The sequence below is a fragment of the Boleophthalmus pectinirostris genome, unplaced genomic scaffold, assembly GCF_026225935.1.
Source record: "Boleophthalmus pectinirostris isolate CB_2022bp ecotype Guang Dong unplaced genomic scaffold, ASM2622593v1 HiC_scaffold_12, whole genome shotgun sequence".
Lineage (NCBI taxonomy): Eukaryota > Metazoa > Chordata > Actinopteri > Gobiiformes > Gobiidae > Boleophthalmus > Boleophthalmus pectinirostris.
Genome location: NW_026571018.1, coordinates 5677955 through 5699712, shown reverse-complemented (window position 1 = coordinate 5699712; position 21758 = coordinate 5677955).

Genomic DNA, 21758 nt, shown 5'->3' with positions numbered 1-21758 from the left:
AAAGCTACTGCAATCCCCGAACAGCCAGTCAATGATGAATAATCCCTATGGTGCGCCAACTCCATGCGAAGGGTGAATTGTAAGTTTTTTTCTCTTTTTTTTTTTTTGGAAATGTCTAGACTTTCCAGCATGGGAGAGCAGATAGGCCTAAGCTAGTGGAAGGAGCCCTAATGAGGAAATGAAGCGTGGAGGAGGCATGACGGAGTGTGGCCAGAGGGGTGCCGCTGAGCTGGTGTGAAAGAGAGCGCCACGGGAGGGGGAGAGGGGAAGAAGAAGACAGGCCAGAGACTAATCCAATACAGACGCAATAAAAACTGTATGTTAAAGAAGGGTATTATGCAAAATGTTCCCTCATCAAAAAATAAGGCCTGGAGAGGATTTTAGAAGTCGTCCGTGAATGTTGGAGTAATCTAGTGATCTCTCCAGGGCAATATTCAAAAAAATAAATAAAAAATTACATAACAATACACTACAACTTCACAAACTTGATGCAATGTCAGGGCTGCCGATACGATACATATCTCGATACAAAGGCCACGATATGATATATACTTTGATACATAGGCCACGATAAGATACATATCTCGATACATAGGCCATGATACGATACATATCTCGATACATAGGCCACGATACGATACATATCTCGATACAAAGGCCACGATATGATATATACTTTGATACATAGGCCACAATACGATACATATCTCGATACATAGGCCACGATATGATATATACTTTGATACATAGGCCACGATACGATACATATCTCGATACATAGGCCATGACACGATACATAGGTCACAATACAATATGTATGTCGATACATAGGCCACGATACGATACATACCTCGATACATAGGCCACGATATGGGACATACCTCAGTACAGTGCACTTTCGGTTTGATACGATATATTTCAAAACAATTCGATACGTTTTAATAAAAAAATAAAGGCTAAGTCATGGCTGTGATACTAAAAGTCGTTGTAAAGTTCATATGAAACATTTTAATCATCAAAACAGTGAAAATGTCAAATGTGTTGCATAAAAAATGTTTCCTTCCTCTAAACAAGCAACAAAACTGTAGCACTGTAACAAAATTATTTAGTAAAATATACAAAAAAAACCAAAAACCTCTTGGCGATATATCTATACAGCAGCCCGCAATATCAATACTGTATCATCTCATTAAATGATTTCAATATTTTTGCACATCTCTATGTGCAGTAAATTAATCTGATTGTGTTGTGATAGGGTTCTGAAGGGGGAGTGTCTTAGCACGGAAAGCAAAAGAAGGAAGGATTTAGCACCAAAAATTAAACTTAAAAGGTGCACTATGTGATTTTTTTTATTTTTATTTTTTAGGAGTCCGTCACCTGCTTGTTTCTATGGTTATGTCATTGCTCTGCCTGGAATGTTCCACAGTGTGACATTAAACAACTCTAATTTACATTTATCAAATTGTACAGTTTTGTAGCTTGAAAATATGTTCTCACTGTGAGTGGGGACGCTTCTCCACAGATCTGACCTGTAACTTGGTGTGGTTTGGTCTCCATGAAGATAGAAAGGTTTAAAGCCATACTGTGAAACATTCCAGACAAAGCAAAGCGTTTGACGGATCCTCCACCAGAAAAGTTACAAACGCACGATCAGCAAATACTACATTTTCAAAACGATAAAATGTGCGTGTGCAAAATCCCTCAGTCGTCCAGGTAAAATCCACGACAAAAAGAGAAATTCAAATGTAAAATGTGCAAAAATCAAAAAGAAAGGTTTGGTAACACAATTAAGCAACCGTAAAAAAAACCAAAACATGTGACAAAACCCTTAAAAATGACTTTGCTAACTCCAGAACACATTTGTACCCTTCTAATGCTCTCTCAGTCGACGAAAGCTTTATTTTACTTTTGCTTTTTGTCGCCGTTAATCTGTTTTTTGATACGCTTCGCCTTGGCTTGGTGTTTGTTCAGAAATACAAGTTGAATAGTGACTTTTTGAAGGTGTTTGAAAGCTAAATGCTGAAAGACCTTGTCGTTTTTCGTCATAAATAAACGTGTTCCGAGCCCACGAGAATGTCAATAGTTACTTTTTTTTTTTTTCCACGTTCTTGAGCAAAATGTGTCTTGTTCCAGTACAGATATATTGTATAAGCAGCTCTTGAGGTCAAAATATGTCTGCTGTGAGTTGTCTACATCCAATCATAAGGAAGTGCACAGTTAGCATGCTAGTTCTTGTTGGCTTTACCATGGTCTGGTCTGTGCGAGTTGTGAAACGTGCTCAAAAACTCAATAAATACAGTAGGATTGCCCGTAATTTTTTATTTTTGCAATAGGTATGTCATTGGTTTTGCTGATGATTAATAATAATAATGTAAAGAAACTATGATGATTTTATGTAGTTAGAGTATTTTCCCATCAAGTTCAGTGGTTTTATCTTGCCTTCAACCAGTGAATGTTGTTGTTTTCGTGAGCAAATCACTTCAACGACCTATTTTATGTCAGAGGGATCAATGGCCCAGGTTGACAGCCTTGAATCTGTCCGTTTACAGCCCAGGGCAGCTGTGGCTATAATAGTGACTTAACAACTTTGAGTGTGAAGAAGCTAGAATGCACCTGATTCATCTGTTTTTAATGTTCACATCTTGATTTACGAGCAAAATAGCAAAATGAAAACACCATTTTAAAACCAAAATGAGGAGATTAACAGCAGCAGTTATGGAAAAAGGGCCAAAGTTTTTTTTCCATAGAAAGTGAATTAGACCCAGAGTCAATGAAGCCGGAAGCCTGCACATGTTCACTTCCTGTTTGGTTAACATTTTGGCTATGTCCATTTATATGTACGGTATATGACGAACAGAAAGTTGTAAGGTGATAAATAAATGTACTAATATGACTACTGTATTTTTCGCACTATAAGTTGTACTTTTTTCATGGTTTGGGTGTTTCCTTCGACTTATACTCCGATGTGACTTAAATATTAAAAGATTTAGACGGACTCTGCGCTCTAGTCTTGTGTGTGAGTATCTGCTGCTCCTGTTCCTCCTGTACCACTGTCACTTCACTCTACTGCGCATGTCTCCTGCAGAAAGAGCCTCTGTTCTGTCTGTATCATGTCAGTCGATCGCACCATTACTTCTGTATCACTGAACAATTTAACATTTAAACAAACTTATAAAGACGACTGAGAAGACTGAACACAAATGCAGACAAAAAGAAAATTATATTTTGCAGATTACAAGCTGCAAGAAGTGAAATATTCAGCCAAAAATGGCAATCGAGCAGCAGAAAGAAAGTTTTGGTGAAACCCGGGAGGATGCACCATGAAACTTTCCTGAAGTCACTGGATGGATGGACAAAACCTGGACTTCAGTGACACCGAAACCATCCTGTCGGGATTCAGAAAGACCAGAATAATTCTTTCTGGAACTGACACAGAAGAGGAAGTGGTGCTCTGTTTACCTCCGGAGGTCGTGGAGTTGCTCAGAAGTGACACCAAGGATGAAGAATTGAATGGATTTAGTGATTTGGAGTGAGATGGAGAGTTTGTTAAACTTGTTCTGTTCTGTTGTTTATGTTTTGTTTATCTGAAGAACTGTTCATATGTGACGTTAACAGTCTGTTGTTCTCTGTTCTATTGTTGTTACTAGAACTTGTCTTTCAAGATCAAATGTCGGTTCCTGGTCTCTGATTTTATAAAGTACATTTCACCCCAAAAGTGCAACTTATATATGTTTTTTTCTTCTTCATTACGCATTTTTTGGTTGGTGCGACTTATACTCCGATAAATGTCTAACTATTTTCCTCAACATATTATGCAACGTAATTATACAGGCTTTTTCAAGACACTCAGAGCTTTGTATTATACATTATGCATTCACTCCGTCCTTCTGTTGCCACAGCCGCCCTGGGGAAGACTGACAGAAGTGCGGCTGCTAATTTGCCAGCTTCAATAGTACCTCGGGGTCACATTCACACATCCCGGCTAAACCTCTTGTATTTACATGTGTAGTTAAATGGAACTTCTGAACCCGCCGAGTATTTAAGAATCCTTCCACATATCAATAAATTGTGCTTTTTGATCCGCAGAGTGCAGCCTTTCCCCCCGAAGCAATCTGGAGCCCATAGAACGCGGAGTCACGGTCAAGTTAATCCTGGCACAGTCCACTGCTCCCTCCATCTGCCTCTGTATGGATGAAATACATAAATCTGTACAAGACCTATAAGCCTAGCCACAGAGGGCCCGGTGCTAAGACTTCGAATGAACGATCGTTTCAACACTAAAGTACAAAATGCCCATAGGAACCTTGTGTAACTTCGGTGTTCAAGGAGAAGTACGTCTTTCAGAACTGGACTAGAAATACAGTGATAATATATGTATTTCTTACCTCGTATTATTGTATTATTGAATATTTTTGAGCGCATTAAAGTTACATTTAGACTTGAGTTTAAGGCGAAGCAGTAACAATATCTGAAGTTAGTTTCAAGGTTTTTATAATGTTGTTTCCTCGTCAAAAACAGACCTGGAGTTGAGTTTTGTTTTATTCACACGTGTTTAACACACAAACTCTGCATATTTAGGCGTATTCTCTCAACTAGGAAACACTCTGTCCCACCTTGTGATGTCATGCAGTAATACTGGAAGTGCTCAACTGTGTTTTTAAACTCCGTATCATTTGGACAATTTCAGCCCTGTAATTTCCCATCTCTACTGAAAAAAGGTAACACTTTATAAGAAGTACACCTTATTTAGCCTTAATAAAGCATGACCAAAGACTTAATTAATAATGATTCACGCTTAGTAACTACTTAATTACTACCTGAATTAGCACTTAACTTGCACTTAATTCACCTGTGCTGTAAATAGTTACTCAATACTTCTTAATTACTCATGAACTAACCATTTACATGTTTACAAATGCATATTTAAGTACACATTTGAGCATTTATTAATGATTAATAAGCTATGAGAGAATGATTTACTAATAATGTAATGCAATGATCATTCAGGCAGCTGTTATCTGTTAGTTAAGTCTTTCTGAGAGCTTTTCTAAAGTGAAGACTAATGATGCTTTATTAAACATTTGTTAAGGTTGGTCAAATTCCAGAGAAACAATAATGCATTACTAGTAAATCATTCTCTCATGGCTTAATAATCATTAATAAATGCTCAAATTTGTACTTAAATATACATTTACAAATGCACACACAAATGGTTAGTTCATGAGTAATTAAGTAAGAAATACTTATGAGTAACTATTTACAGGCAGAATTAAGTGCAAGTTAAGTGCTAATTCAGGTAGTAATTAAGTAGTTACTAAGCGTGAATCATTATTAATTAAGTCTTTGTTCATGCTTTATTAAGGCTAAATAAGGTGTAGTTATTATAAGGTGTTACCAAAAAAAGTAAACTACAGCTTGACATCACAAGGTTTAATAGACCATTTTGAGCTTTGTAAGATGTAGACTAATGTAGATGAATAATTAGGGATGTAACAAAACCAAAATATCATGATATCGTATCGTCAAAAGTCTCAGTGTCAAAAGTGTCAGTGAGTCTCCAATCACATTGTTTTCTTGCAGCAACAACAAAAAAGCAGAAAGAACTACATAGACCATGATCCTCTGGTGTTCTCAGTGCAGACTACATGAAGAAATAAATGATATTAAGCACTTTTAAATCTTAATTTTTCATATTGTAACAGTTTTCAAGGCGTTTAAATGAAAAAAGAAGTAGCATACACATAATTTTGTAAGCCTTCACAAATATTACAATAAATATCGTACCGTGAAAATATCGTATCAAGAGATTTGGATATCGTTACACCTCTACTAATAATGCAGGATTACTCAAACGTGGGTGAACGAAGCAAAATTCAACTGTGGCTATGTTTTTCATGAGGTAACAACATTCTAACATGATTTAAAGCTCACAAGAATCAATTTTGCATAATCTAGAGGGATTATCTGCAACTGCAAGAAGAGTCGCTGTCCTGTCTGTATCATGTCAGTGTCTTGGAGGATTTCAGCAGATTTCAGGCTCTCCCGAGGGCGGGGTTAGGCGTATCGATCAGGTACGAGTGGATGTGCGGCTACTGAAGTTTGAGACGTTTCTTCTCATCATTTACGCACTCACATGAATTTAAAGCATACATGTTATTAAGACGTGTCCCGCTCACTAAGGCTGTGCAAGTAATTGAATTTCGATCGCGATTTCAGTTTGTGCGTCAAACGATCTCTAAACTCATATAATCGAGTGACGACTGGGGCATGACAACTGTAGTTTTGCGAGGATTCAAGAGGTGCCCCCACCAGTCTTGGGGAGTAACAGATTACATGTACTGGAGTTACATAATCACAGTACAAATTATGAGTAACTGTATTCAGTTACAGTTTCTGTTTAAGTGAGTGGTAATTAGATTACAGTAACTTGGTTGAAATAAATGGATTACACAGAGGTATTTTCCTGTTTTCATATTTTGGGCTATATCCTCCTTTTTTTTTCCCTGTAATTCATTGCTGGACACTAAACCAGGTCCAAACCAGGTCTAAACCAGGACTAAACCAGGTCTAAACTATTTCTCAAACAGGATTTAACAGGACTAAACGATGCCTGCGTGGACTGTGTTTCCTCCTCTTCTATCAATAATATTTTTAATACAATTAAGTAAAGTCGGGACTTTTTATTTTCTTTTAGCAGACAAAACATCTTATGTTACGATTTCCTCGTCTTTGCTTCTCTACAGCAAATCAAGTAATCCAAAGTATTCAGATTACGTTACTCACTTTAAGTAATTTATTGGAATTATGTTACAAACTACATTTTGGGATATGTAATCTGTAATCTGTAGGGGAATACATTTTAAAAGTCACCTTCCCAACACTGGCCCCCACAAACACTGTGAGTAATCTGGAGCTACAGTACTGATTATATCCATAAACTCACAGAGGACTCATATCTGCCTCACTATTTAATAGATATTTTGGTTTTATTTTCTCCGCTAAAGTGTTCGCTCTGCTGCCATATGTAAACAAACAGCATCATCGGCCGTGGCTCGGTTCGGTTGTGAAGGTGCAGGTGCAGGTGCGGTCCTGTCCAGAGTGTGAGTGCGTAACATAGAGCCCACAGCAATCGAGCTTGAGCACAGCACGGTTCTAAAGTCCAAGTGTGAGTGTGTGATAAAGCTTAACAAAGTTTATTTTGGGATATTTTGATATAAATAAGTATATTTATTTCATTTTTAAATATAGAGATTGTAGAACAGCTGGATATATAGTTTATTTTGGATATATTTATGTTTTTCTATGCCTTACTTCATGTTCAAAGAATTTATTCATTTTATGTTTTATACATCACAAAACTGTTCAAACTGTTTTTCGGAAAATCCTTCCCAGTATGAATTGCGCGATGACTGGAAGTCCGAAATTCGTGATGCATCTATTGAGTGAATTTGAATACAGAACTAACCTGAAACACTTTTGTGTGTGACCAAAATAATCGTGACAATAGATTTTTTCCATAATCGAGCAGCCCTGCCACTCAATAATGTTAATTTAGCTTCATAATTTATTTTATCATAGGCTGAAAAACTGTTTTAGAGCACTGGCTTCATGCAACTTCATGTTAAGACAGCGTTGCTTTCTGAACTCAGGTTGTGCACACATCCTCAAATAATCCATCTACAGGACCCTTAAAAATGAACAAATCCTGTTTTTTTCACTTTGTAAGACAGTACAACTCAACTAGAGCACCTTCTGTTCTTTGGTTTTTACCTCACATGCACTTGTTCGCTCGACTCAGTCCAGTGTTCACCCGGTGCCACTGCGGCCGCTGTATTGAATCTCAACAGTCCTTTTGGCTGCGTTTCTCCCCGATGCCCTCTGTTTAGCACCAATCTGCCAACCCCATCACCGTCTGAGCTCCAGCCGGGCGGAAAGAGGTAAGCCCCACCCCTTTTGGAACTACAGCTCCGCCCCCTCACAGCCCCCCCTTCGTTCTCCCTCCTCATCAGGGTGAATATAGGCTGCCCGCTAAGCCCACCCTGGGGATGGTGGTCATTATTTAACCCAGCGTGTGGAGGTGGAGGGGTTGGTGGGGATGGTCCTGTGCCTCCCCTGGCTTCTCTGTCACCAACTGTGGACGTATGCATTATTTATATTGTTAACTGGATCATGTTTAAAGGTCCTATATGACGCAAAATTGACTCTCGTGAGCTTTAAGCCATGTTAGGCTACGTTCAGACTGCAGGGCTTAACGCTCAATTCCAATTTTTTTGTGAAATCCGATGTTTTTGCGAGGTCGTTCACATTTCCAATTAAATGCGACTTGTATGTGATCTCCAGTGTGAACATTAAATGGCCCGAAAGTGTCCCACACTTGAGACACGATGACGTCATCCACAGTGAGCGTGCTCTGTGTTTACGGAAGTTGTCCAAACATGGACGTGAGCATTGAGCACCTGGAGATTTTAAAGTTCCTCTCGTACCGGAGCCAGAACATGAACAACTTACTTGTTTTAAGGAGGAGATTGAGAAGGAGAAGGACGAGGTTTTTTGGTCGTGGTGTTTTGTGGGACAGCGGCAGCGACGTCCGTTGAAAGGAACATGTGGATGTGGAGACGTAGCCAAGAGTGGTGAGTGGTGATGTGCTTCACTTCAGTGACACGGAGTTCGTTAACAATTTTCGCCGACTTCAGTGCAGAATAGTGACGTTTGTGGCTTGTTGATAATGTGTAGGTCGGATGAATGCACTTTGGCCGTTCAGACTGAAGTCACATGTCAGAAGATCAGATATGTATCGGTTTCAGGAGCACATATCCAAGTGTCCTGGGTCACATTTGAAAAAATCGGATCTGTGTCGTTCAGACTGTCATTAAAAGATCAGATACAGGTCACATAGAGGCCAAAAAATTGGATTTGGGTCACTTCAGGCTGCAGTCTGAACGCAGCCTTAGATATTGATACACTCCTAACAGCACTTGTAAATAGTGCAGATAATAGTTGATATAGTTCATCAAGTTTAATGTATAATGTCTGAAAAATGCAAAAGAAAGCTCATTGTGTTAGATTAGAAGAGTCGGGGTGGGATTAAATATAAGTTTTCTTCTTCCCACTCCTTTTTGTTGTGGTTATTTCTATTTTGATTTCACTAATGTTACATGTTCCATCGCATAAGAATGTAAATCTCCCAAAATAAACACATTAAAAAAACAATATATCTGTACTGATGAACAATAAATGAACAATAGGCCTCATCCAAGGTAATGTATGCAATCGTTACAGCAGACATTCATTGTACAACCAACCGTCAAACTCTTTTCTTTTCACACTAAGTCACAAAGCGACGCTGGACAAAAACACAATAGTCAAGTGTCTTACCTTTAGTGGCGATGACGGAGAAGCGACACAAACCAGGCAGCGGCGAAGGAAGGAGAGAAGAGAAAGAGAGAGAGAAAAAGAAAAACATTAGTGAAAGTTCATATTTCATACTAGTATCTCGGACCTCATTCAAATGTACCGATATAATATACCGAGGTCTGAGGTCCAGCTCCAGCTCAGGGGGCCTAAGACCAGACTTAAAACCAGGGGGGACAGGGCCTTCTCTGTGGTCGGCCCTAAGCTCTGGAACAATCTGCCGCTTCACGTTCGAGCAGCACCCACTGTGGAGAGTTTTAAGTCTCGTCTGAAGACCCACTTTTGTTCTCTGGCTTTTAACACCATGCAAGTTACGGTCCTCTGTGTCTTTTATTTATTTTTGTGTGTTTTTATTGGTTTTACTGATTTAATTTATTTATTGGTTTATTTATTTCTATTCTATGATTTTGTTTTTATTTTATTTTACTGGTCTTATTTTATTTTACTGGTTTTATTATTTTAAGACTAGTATTATTTTAGTAGTTTATTTTATCATCTCATTGTTGTTATTTTCACGTATTTGTGCAGCACTTTGGAAACAGTTTTTTTGTGAAATGTGCTATAGAAATAAAGTGGATTGGATTGGATTCACATGCTTTATTATTTGTCCGTCTACAACTCCAAAGCTTAAAATGCTCTGAAATGAAATGAAAACAAGACTCTAGATATGTTTTTGATGAGGAAACATTATAACATAGATCAAAAACCAGAGTAATATGAGCCTTTTAAAATGAAAATGTAAGGCATTGTGTATTCGGTTGTACTGTGGTCAGAGGTGGGACCAAGTCGTTGTTTCGCGAGTCTCAAGTAAGACCTCAAGTCCGAATCAAGTCCCAAGTCAAAGACAGGCAAGTCCAAGTCGAATCTCGAGTCACTGGCCCATGAGTCCAAGTCAGTCCAAATCTTTAAGTCATCTCAAGTCTTTAAACCAGTTGTTTTTTTGCAATTTATATGACTTTTAAACTAAATTGTAAAAAGTCATGGTATATTTATATATGAGTATTTATAAAAGAGTTGTAGAAATGTAATTTTTCCTTTTTAAATGTCTTGACAAGGTCTTAGTGTGAATCATTACAATTAGAATAGAAAGAATTCAGATTTAAAAGTGCTAAATAACAGTTATCTTATCATGTCGTCTGCACTGAAATGGAAGGATCATGTTCTGTGTAGTTCCCTCTGTTTTACTGTATTTTACTGTATATTACTGTAGTACATTTGAGGATACGACATCACAGTACTTCAGTTACATCCAAAGAAACAAACATGTTCCAGTTTGTTCCTGTAAAATTACACTGCATTGCATTTATCTACTGTAAAGAGAAAAGTATTTTCAAAAAACATATATACTTTTTTTAGGAAAAGCATCAAGTTCTCTCAAGTTACAGGGCTCAAATCTGAATCAAGTCACAAGTCATTGACCTTCAAGTCCAAGTTGAGTCCCAAGTCTTGGTCTATTTTATCAAGCCCAGTCTCATGTCCTAAAAATAGTGACTCAAGTCTGACTCGAGTCCAAGTCACGACTTGCAAATCCCCACCTCTGGTAAAAGTACTGGCAACGCTGTGGCATCGGAACATCCATAATCTACAATTTCTCTGAGATTTTATGTATGGAATTAGAGTTGCAAAATTCAAATTGTGATTTTCTGAAAAGTACCTTATTTTCTGGGCTATTAGATGCGCTCTTAAGCCTCCAACCCCATCAAAAAATTACTGCGTGCCCCACAATCCAGAGAGCCCTATAGGCAAGTTTCATTGTTGACAAAAGCGCGCGTTGCATGCTGGGAATTATTTTGGTCGGCCGCAATAAACACTAATTCAACATGACGGAGTGAGAAAGCACGTAAAGGGTATTGATCCTGGTTATTTATCCACTCTAACGGCAGAGGACCCAAGACCATTTGACCAGAAATTTATCATAAGCATCGATGGAGCCAAATCACCCTTTTCAACCCCGACAAAAGGTGGACCAAACCAAAATTCTGGTCAGAATCACCAACTACCTGGACAAATATTCACTTTGGTGATATCCACAATGACTTGGTGGAAACTCCTGGGCCATTCACAGCAGAAAAGATGAAAACCTCCAAGAGTCTCGATGTGTTGTTGAACTTGTTGGAGTCCACGGTTTGTTAGGATCTTCTACGTTTGCTCTGCGGATGTTTGAAAGCCATTTAATTCATCGTTAGCGGTTCTTTTCACTCAGAATACGAAAAAGACATTTTCCTTCTTCCGTGCTTCTATTTGTGCATCCGATAATGCAGCAGGAATTTACCATTATCGGGGAGAAATACGCGAGGTTACGCACTGTGTTTGACCTCTATCGTGTTTCTTGCCTCCGACCAAAATATTTCCCAGCATGCAACACGGGCTTTTAATAACAATGACGTCAGCTGAAACTTGCCTATTGGTGGACGACACGACATTTCAGACGACATCACAACATTCTATAGTAAAATAATGTTTAATAGAGATGGCGGACTGACTCTGAATCTGAAAACCACACACGTTTAAACTGAACCAATGCCTTAATTTCTGGGTATCCGATTCCTAAATGCTCGTTGGATGGAAACGTGCACGATGTAAATTCGCTATAATAACTAACAATTTACAATTCTCTTCCAAAAACATAAATTATAAAGCTGTCTTGTTGTCTTTTCGCGGAGCCGGACCTCGCCCAGGAGTCCATCATGCGCCGCCCGCCATAGGTGCTCATTATTTATGGCATTTTCTCCTCCATCATTAATTCATCAGATTATACTGCGAGGCCCAGACGTGTTGCCCCGCCCCCTTCACCCTCCTCCTCCTCCTCTTCTTCATCTCCTCCGGTTGGTCAAAGCTTCAGCCCCTGGTCTCTAATCATGGGTTTGTTTATGTCTACTTTGATCAGTGCCCACACCAAGATGGCCGCCGGTCCCTCCCAGGTCTAATGGAGTGGAACTTGTGTGTTTATCCCCGTCTCCGTCTGACTTCGCTCTTCGACAGTAAAATTAAAAACCGTAAAAAAGGGTTCGGGATACGTAAGAGTTGGTATTTAATTTAATGCTGTAAGTAGGTGTGTTATACTAAATCAACTTCTTGAAACTTTTTATCTTCTATCTTTTAAGCTTCATCAATTACAGACAGTGTTGGGAACTTTTAAAATGTATTCCCCTACAGATTACATACCCCAAAATGTAGTTTGTAATGTAATCCATTAAATTACTTAAAGTGAGTAATGTAATCTGAATACTTTGGATTACTTGATTTGCTGTAGAGAAGCAAAGACTTGGATATCTTCACATAAGATGTTTTGTCTGCTAAAAGAAAATAAAAAGCCCAGACTTTACTGAACCGTATTAAAAATATTATTGATAGAAGAGGAGACACAGTCCGATGGCATGGTTTCATCCTGTTAAATCCTGTTTTAGACCTGGTTTAGACCTGTTTTTAGTCCTAGTTTAGTCCTGGTTTAGACCTAGTTTGGACCTGGTTTTAGACCTGGTTTAGTCCTGGTTTAGTCCTGGTTTAGTCCTGGTTTGGACCTGGTTTGGACCTGGTTTAGACCTGGTTTAGTTTCCGGCAATGAGTGGAATTATGGAAAAAAAAAAAAAAAAAAAAAAGGGATATAGCCCAAAATGTAAAAACAGGAAACTACCTCCATGTAATCCATTTATTTCAACAAAGTAACTGTAATCCAATTACCACTCACTGAAACAGTAACTGTAACTGAATACAGTTACTCATAATTTGTACTCTGATTACCTGACTCTGGTACATGTAATCTGTTACTCCCCAACACTGGGTACAGACTGGTGGTATTTTATTTAAAAGTGCAGTCACTGTACTTCAGCCTTTACTTGGTTGACGAGTACAAAAACAATTGTTAGTTTTACCCCCACTTGTTTCCACAGAAATGTTGTTTCTCAGAATGACAACTGGACTCTTACAGCGTTTTCAGGCGAACAGAGAACTGTGCCGGTGTCGGTTCCTGACCTAATCTCAAAAATCAGAGCATCTGGGAAAAGATTTTTTTTTTCTAAGTGAACCGTGACGACACAGTAGACGTCAGCAGGTTCATCTGGGTCACACGTGGTAAAATAAACAAATAACAAAGAAAACGTGTGTGTGGAATACGGTGGAGAAATCATGCAACAAAAAGATTGTACAGTGGTCAGTGGAGAAGACCAAATATCTGTTAAGTCTGTGCCTCCTCCACGGCAGATGTTGTGGCAGAGCCCGGCACAGATATACAATAATGATTTGTGTGAGTACAAATGCTGGCTGTTGTCGATGATGCGATCCATGATTGTTATTTTCCTTGCTGTGACATCCACTTTCGTATGGCCTTGTTTTTATTTGGTGTCAAATCCATATGACGAACTACCAGGGGTTCACTTAAATGGTTTGAATGTGGGCTGTTCACTGTTGAGCACTTTGGTTCCCAGTGGAACTGTCAAGAGTTGGGACCAAGTCATAGTTTTGCAAGTGTCAAGTACGTCTCAAGTCTTTGGCCTCAAGTCTGTGCCAACTCAAAGACAAACAAGTCCAAGTTGAGTCTCGAGTCTCTGGCCCATAAGTCAAGTCAAGTCCAAGTCGTCTGCTTTAAACCAAAGCTTATATTTTTGCAGTTTAGATGACTTTTAAACTAAATTGTACGTAAAAATTCATGGTATATTTATATATGAATATTTATATAAGAGTTTTAGAAATGCTACTTTTTCCTTTTAAATGTTTTGACAAGATCTTAATCCTTTCTATTCTGACCATAACAATTTGCATTAAGATTTAAAAACGCAGTTATTTTGTCATGTCATCTGCACTGAAATGGAAGGATCATGTTCTATGTAGTTCCCTTTGTTTCTGTATTTTACTGTATATTACTGTAGTACTTTTGAGGATACTACATCACAGTACTTCAGTTTCATCCAAAGAAACAAATCGAGAAGTGTGATGGACATGTTCCAGTTTGTTCCTGTAAAATTATGCACCACATGTATCAAACTGTGAAGAAAAGTATTTTCTAAAAACTTCAGAAGCATCAAGTCTGAGTTCAAGTTGAGTCCCAAGTCTTAGTCCATTTTATCAAGTCAAATCTCAAGTCATAAAAATAGTGACTCAAGTCTGACTCGAATCCAAGTCACGACTTGAAAGTCTCCACCTCTGGTAACTGGTGCGGGAACTGGCACCGGCACCGCTCTGACCGGCCTGGAAACAGCTCTAGAGAAAAGTTACACAGTCTACCTTTAATACACAGTAACCACCAAATCTCTTTACCAGTCGTGTTTGTTGATGGAATAATGATCGGAGTCCACACTAAAGACACTGTTATGCTCTAGAGTTACATCGCGTCACTCAAAATCATTATGTTCTTTCCACCAATCAATGAGCGACGCACAGACTCAAGTATAATATGTAATGTAGATCATAATGGGGCTGATAAACGGGAACTGAGATCACTCACGGACGAAGACTGTGGAGATCTTAAAAATCAGAAAAGGAGAACAAATTCACTTTAAAGGTCCTATATTGTCTTAGGCAAAATAGACTATTGTGAGCTTTAGGCCGTGTTAGAATGTTGTTACCTCCTCAGAAACAAACCTGGACTCGTGTTTTGTTTTATTATTATCATCATTATTATTAGTCTGTCTGTCTGTTCCACCTTGTGATGTCATAAGGCGGTAGTTTTACAACACAGATTTGCAATTCCAGGGCTGAGATTATCCAAATGATTCTAGTGAAGGTGTATAGAGTTTAAAAACAAAGTGGAGCATGACATCACAAGTTGGAATGGAGTGTTTTCTGTTTGAGAGACTCTAAACTCTAAACTAAATGTGCAGTGAAACATGTGAATGAAACAAAACACACTCCGGGTTCGTTTGTGATGACGAAACAACGGAAATAACGGAAATACCGGGGGAATTTTGGCCACAACTTCCAAGCTAACCGCGCACTTCCTTATTTTCTGATGAATAGCTTTGACTTGTTTCTGTTTTAAGTAAGTGCATCGTCTCACTATGTCCTCTCCACCAATCGATGCGGTTTGTATTGATGTAAATATAATGTAATGTAATTGCAGACCGGGTTGCTCATAACGGCGATGACGAACAAGGGAATTGAAATCTCTTGCTGACGAAGACTATGGAGAGAGAGTTTTAATACTGCTAATGGATAAGTCTGGCCACACGGTTCATCACTGTCAGCAGGTTTTAAAACTGTTTTATGCAGTGGGAAAGTGATTAGATATGCTTAATACTGGCTCATTGATTTTTCCATTTTAACAAGCATAAAGAAGGTGGGGCTGAAACCATTAATTGAAAAAAATCGGCGACCAAAACCACTGGTGGATTCGCTGTTTTTAGCCCAAAAACAGTGTGTGTGTGTATTGATTTCACAAATTTTAAAATGGTGAAACTGTCAACTGGCTTGCATCTCCATTAACCTCACTCTTATTTGGCCCGGAGGAGGGATAATGGAATTTTTTTTCTTTTGGCTATAATCATCCACAGTCTGGCATACAATGGATTTATCTTCATGGAGAACGTTCTAAGATCGATCGCGATCTACCAGTCCATCGCCAAGGTAGTGTGGGTAGATTGTAGTGTCATAGTAGCCTCGAGACAGTTTTTTTTACGGTCTTGTCTCGGTCTTGAAGGCGTTTGGACACGGTCTCGTCTTGGATTTGAGGTCTGACACTTTGTCTAGTGTGATCATATTTCATTACGGCCGCTGCCATCGGCAATCAACTTGTACCGGTGTGTGGGAGCGCGCAAGGCATCTCACTGCAGCATGTGCGCTTACACAACCCAGTGCGCAGCTTGTCCGCAACAGCGTGTGCCCTCGTGTACCAGCGTGTACCACAGGGCAGTTTAAACTTTTTAAAACACCCTACCTGTCCATCTGCCTCACGTCAGGGTGCCGCTCCTCTCTACTCACAGCACACACAGGCTCCCTCCTCAATGTGCGCTGATTAGAAGGGCAAGACGAAATGCGAAGCAAAAACTAATCTAAATTTATGTTACAGTCTTGACACAAAGCAGGACTACAGCACAGAGCAGGTCTACTGTGACATGTGGCTGAAGTTTACCGAATAAAAGCACACAAATGGTAAATGGTCACATTTTTCTATAGCGCTTTTCCACCTTCAAGGCACTCAAAGCGCTTTACAACAACCATTCACACACCAGTGTACACAGACACTGTGGGCAAGGTGGGTTAAGTGCCTTGCCCAAAGACACAACAGCAGCATTCATCTGTGGGGCTGGTAAATCCCACTGCAAAACCAGAATGTAACTCCAGTTAGGAACTTGGAAAAAACTAAAATCCTACCAACGTTCTTCACCTTTCTTCACAGTTTTCTGTAAAGTGCCAGTGGAAGTTCTCTTAAAGAAGGGAGTGTTTAAGTGCAGTCCAGTTTGCTTGGCTTTGTAGTAGGTAGATCATTTTGACTTGGACATTTTATAAGTAACACGCATGCTGAAAAAGTTTAGGCACTCCTGTTCCAAGGTGTGATTTTAATTTCAGTTTCCATGGAATCATGCAGGTGACGTACTCCTTGTTACATATTTTAACTTTAAAGAGCCCATATTACGCTATTTTCTGATCTACGTTCTTATAATGTTCTTTCTTGATCAAAACAGACCTGGAGTTGTTTTTTGTTTCATTCACACTGAGGTCATGTGGTAATACAGGAAGTGCTCCATCGTGTTTTTTAACTCCATACATCTTCACTAGAGACTTTTGGATAATTTCAGGTTTGGAATTGCCAATTATTACTGAACAAAGGGTAAAAATTGCTGTTATAACGTAAAAACAACAACTTCATGACATTAAAAGTGGAAGATGAAGACAGATGAATACTACAGGATTACTCAAAACATATGTGAATGAAACAAAACACAACTCCAGGTGTTGGCCGACCTTTTTTGTCTCTTTTTCCTATTGTCATGTGATGTGTCTTGTTCCATCCTTCGGTCCTGACAAAGACCATCTCGCTGGTCAAAAAGCATCAACGTAACTCCTTGTAATAAAAGACTTTTAACATATTCAGTGCGTGTGCCTCAGGTTTGTAGCTTGCTCACCTTTATATTTTTCAGTAAGGGCAACGTTCTGCTCAGATTTCAAGTTTCAATTGCTACTTTTGACTTTTTTATGACCCAGTGAAGCGCTCTACCTCTTCTCTTCAAGTCCAGGTTTGTTTTGCACGAGGAAACAACATTATAACGTGACTAAAATCTCACAAGGGTCCGTTTTGTGTATTCTGGAACCTTTACGCTGATCGTTCACCATCAGACACGACGACTCGAAACCAATTTATAAATCTGATGAGTTCATAAATTTCACAGAACGGGGCAGTGAAATTTTACATTTTTTCTCACCGCTCAAAAAGATGAACTGTTTTTCTTGAGCGTCCAAGCTTCCCTTCTCATCCATCTTTTGTTGGCAAGCCATAATGATATTCAATATGCACAATAAATCAACATCAAGGTCTAATAAGAATCAAACGCTGGCACAGTCTACCTGCCAAATCTAAAAATAGCCTGTCCATAATTTCGTACATGGTTATAGACTGCTGCAGTTGCAAGATTAATCACAGTCGAATCGAAATTTGAATGGACGCAAGTTTAAAAAAATGTCTTATTGTAGATGTGTGTGTAGTTTAGATCTGTACATGTTCTAAAATGTGATTATTGTTATAGGTTGAATGGAATTAGAGATGGGAAAATCACTGTTTCACTTTCCTGCCTGCGCCAAAGTGACAACAAAGTGCACACAGAGCTACACGTGAGAATTAAACTCAACGCAGAATCGAATCGAAACACGAGAATTGAACAAATATATATATATATATATTTTTTAGAATTGTTCCATCCCTATTTGGAATTTCAGACAATATTATTTCACAGCATCAGGTACAATGTCAGTTTTTTTGGTGCAGGGTCTGATACCTGCTTGTCTCCATCGAGGTGTTATTGCTTTGCCTGGAATATTCCACAATTATTATATTTTTTTCTATATTTACCGTAATTTTCAGACTATTGAGCGCACCTAACTATAAGCTGCATCAAAAAAATTTTAACAAAATTTTAAAATGGTACATATATAGGCCGTACTTGTCTATATGTCGCAAGTGTCCGCGTCTTCAAGAACGTTTTCAAGTTCGGGCCGTCTGCTTTTATCGCCTCTGAAAGCTTTTGTCATCTTTTTGCGTTGAATCAGTTCTTCACGCTGCCGTCGCCAAAATCTCGACTCACTGATGCCGAGTTCACGTGCAGCAGCTGTTTCCTTCTTCCACAGCCACATTGCCTTTAACTTAAAAGCTCCATCAAATCGTATGCATTTCTTAGTGCATTTAATTAATCGCTCGAACTCATGCGATTGTGTTGAAATTAAATTTTTCTTAAAGTTTCAGGTTGTTCATAATATTATAATATTTTGTAAAAAAAAAAAAAAAGTTCATAAATTAAGAAAGATTTCTGTAATAGATTTGTGTTTCTCTGCACAAATATTTGAACTTATTGTTATTTTTGGGGTTTATATGACATGAGTTTTCTGATCCGGCCCCTTTGGAGATCAAAGTCAGTTGGATACGGCCCCCGGACCAAAATGAGTCTGACACCCCTGGTCTAGTGTATTCTGATTCCTGACCTAGTCTCTGGAGAGAAATGAAATTGAGCGGAGGCACTAGATGGCACCAGCCTCGCTAATAATCTTCCACAGTCTGGCATAAAACATATCCATCGAAACAGAGAAGCTTTTTAAGTATGGTTTTAACTTTCTGTTTCCAAAGGTGCAATGCAGGTGACCTGGTGCTTCTGGAAAGTTACACACTGTACTGTAAATATATATGTGTACAAAGCGTATGAAATGATTAATGAAATTTAGTGTAAAGCTATTGAACAACACGCCACTGCAACACATTTTCCCCACAAATAGAAAAATGCATTCTTTTGGTGTGACAGCTGCACCAAACACAGTGGACAAAGCAGGTCCCCAGCATTAGCAGAAGCCATTGGCCCTCAGACAGTGATGAATGGGGCTCCGGCGGAGCGGAGTGGCTCCCTGATACAGCCCCTGCATCCCACTCCCCCACTGTCAACAAGTAACTCTGACTGCCGACCCTCCCTCCTCTCTGCTCTGTCTCTGTATGGACACTCAAGGTAAAAGATGAAAAAAAAAGAACCGGGAATAAATATGACATTTCTGTGCCTTCATGCTCTTGGAATGGAGAGAATATTCAGCCTAGACGCCTCTATAAATACACTCTCCATATATTCCTCCATATGATGTAGTTAGTTTTAGTTTAGTTTATTCTTTTGCCCGTCTCTTCATAACTGTGGCTGTCAGACTCATCATTTTGGTCTAAAACTGTTTTTATTAAACCGCTCTACATGGTCCTGGTGTTTTTATTCCGCTATTTTCTTTGCAAATGAAAATATGAACATTAGTAACAGACAAATCAGGCGCATTCTTTCCCCGATAAATAGTCTAAACATTTGTGTAGTCAATCAAGATGTTCTCAAATGGCCCTGCAAAATCTAATATTCACAGACAAAAACATCTGTTTGTTTACTTGATATTCAGTCTTTTCCAATGGCCAATAATCATCTTGGGTGTTTTTAGTCAAGAGTTTACTGGTATTTTTCTGTCTGCATAAGCGTGTGGTTTGTTTAGACTTTGGAGGGAAAAATAAAGTATACTGTTTATATTACGATGAGTCTTTAAAGATGCACTGGGTGACATTTTTAAGATAAGATAATCCTTTATTGTCTCCCATGGGAGAAATTTGTCTTGGGACAGAGGGCCACATGCTTTATCAAAAAACAGGACAACACAACAAAAAACAACAACAACAAACAAACACCACAGAACAAAATAAACATGAGACCAAGTCTGACCACGAGTGACGCACCAGCAGGACCTTTCTAGTGGAGGGTCCGTCACCTGCTTGCTTCTAGGGATGTGCATGATTAGACTAATTGATAATTGATCGTTAAGAATTTTGTCGATTAAGTTCATTTTTAATCAACAAGCCAAATGTAGGTTGCTGTGCGTTGCGTGAGGAGACGAGGCTGCATCTGACAGCGCAAACACTGAAGTTGTGCCTCACAGTCCCACATTTGGGTTCTGTACATCAGTGTCCGGGTATGATCGGGTTTTTTGAGTATCCCGGTTTGTCATGGTGCATGTAAACACAGTATCCCGGTTACTGTAACATAAAGTTGAGTCACATGCGTCCAAAAGACAAACACTTTTCAGTCTTTTCATCACAACAGTTAGCCAGGCTGGCACCACCTAGTGCCTCTGCTCAATTTGATTTCTCTCTAGCGACTAGGTCAGGAATCAGAATACACTAGATGGTTCGCAAAAAGTGTGAGTCCGTGCACCACCCAATCAGTGAAGAGTGATATATTCTGTGTTGGCAACGATTCCCAAGATCGAGGATTTAAAGACAGAATAAAGAGAATGTTTGGTGAATTTTATCAAGGAAAAGACGTGATTGCCCTTCTTCCTACGGGATTTGGGAAAAGTTTAGGTTAAATGATAAAAAATACCCGCCTACCGTCGAGGGAACGAAATCTAAGGCTGTGAGGTCAGATGGTTTGTATAAAACTACAGAGGATTTTCAGACAACGTGAGATCCCAGTCTATTTCAAACCTACGAACACTTTAAGACAGAAACTGGTCCAACCCAAAGGACAAAACACTGAGCCACAAACAAAGCAATGTGGTCTACTCCGATTCAGTGCAGTGAAGACTGCAGTGAACGCTACATTGGACAAACTAAACAGACACTTCACAAGACGATGAACCAACACAGACGAGAGAGCAGCAGTGGACCTCAGTCTGCCGTACATCTAACTTTTGTCCAGTCGACAAACTGAATTTTCTCCTCACTTTGTCTAGAATGTTCCACAGAATAGATTAAACCCATCTATTACAAGTGAGACAAACAGATTACAGCACTTCTCTACATTACAGTTCAGATCTGTGGAGAGTCGCCCCTACTCACAGAAGGAATTATTGTATTTTTGAGCTACAGAAACACCAGTAATGACCATTTTTGTTTCTTTTTAGTAAGACAAAATCCTTTCTTTGTCACAACTACACACTGTTACCTCGTGTTATCCCGGAAAACACCCCTCTCCTCCCCCCTTTCCTTTAACCCACAAAGGGATACTCTTACAGGAAACACCGCAGCCGCTCTCCGACTCCAAACTCCTCCAAACTACACCGCGTTTCTTTCACAACCCCTAACGAGAGTTCAAATGACGCTAATCCGAGTGTCAAAATCCTATAATTTCGCCCTTTTCGCGCAGAGGTCTTAAGCTTTATCGAGTTTGCTTATCATTTCCCCATCAGCGCAGAGG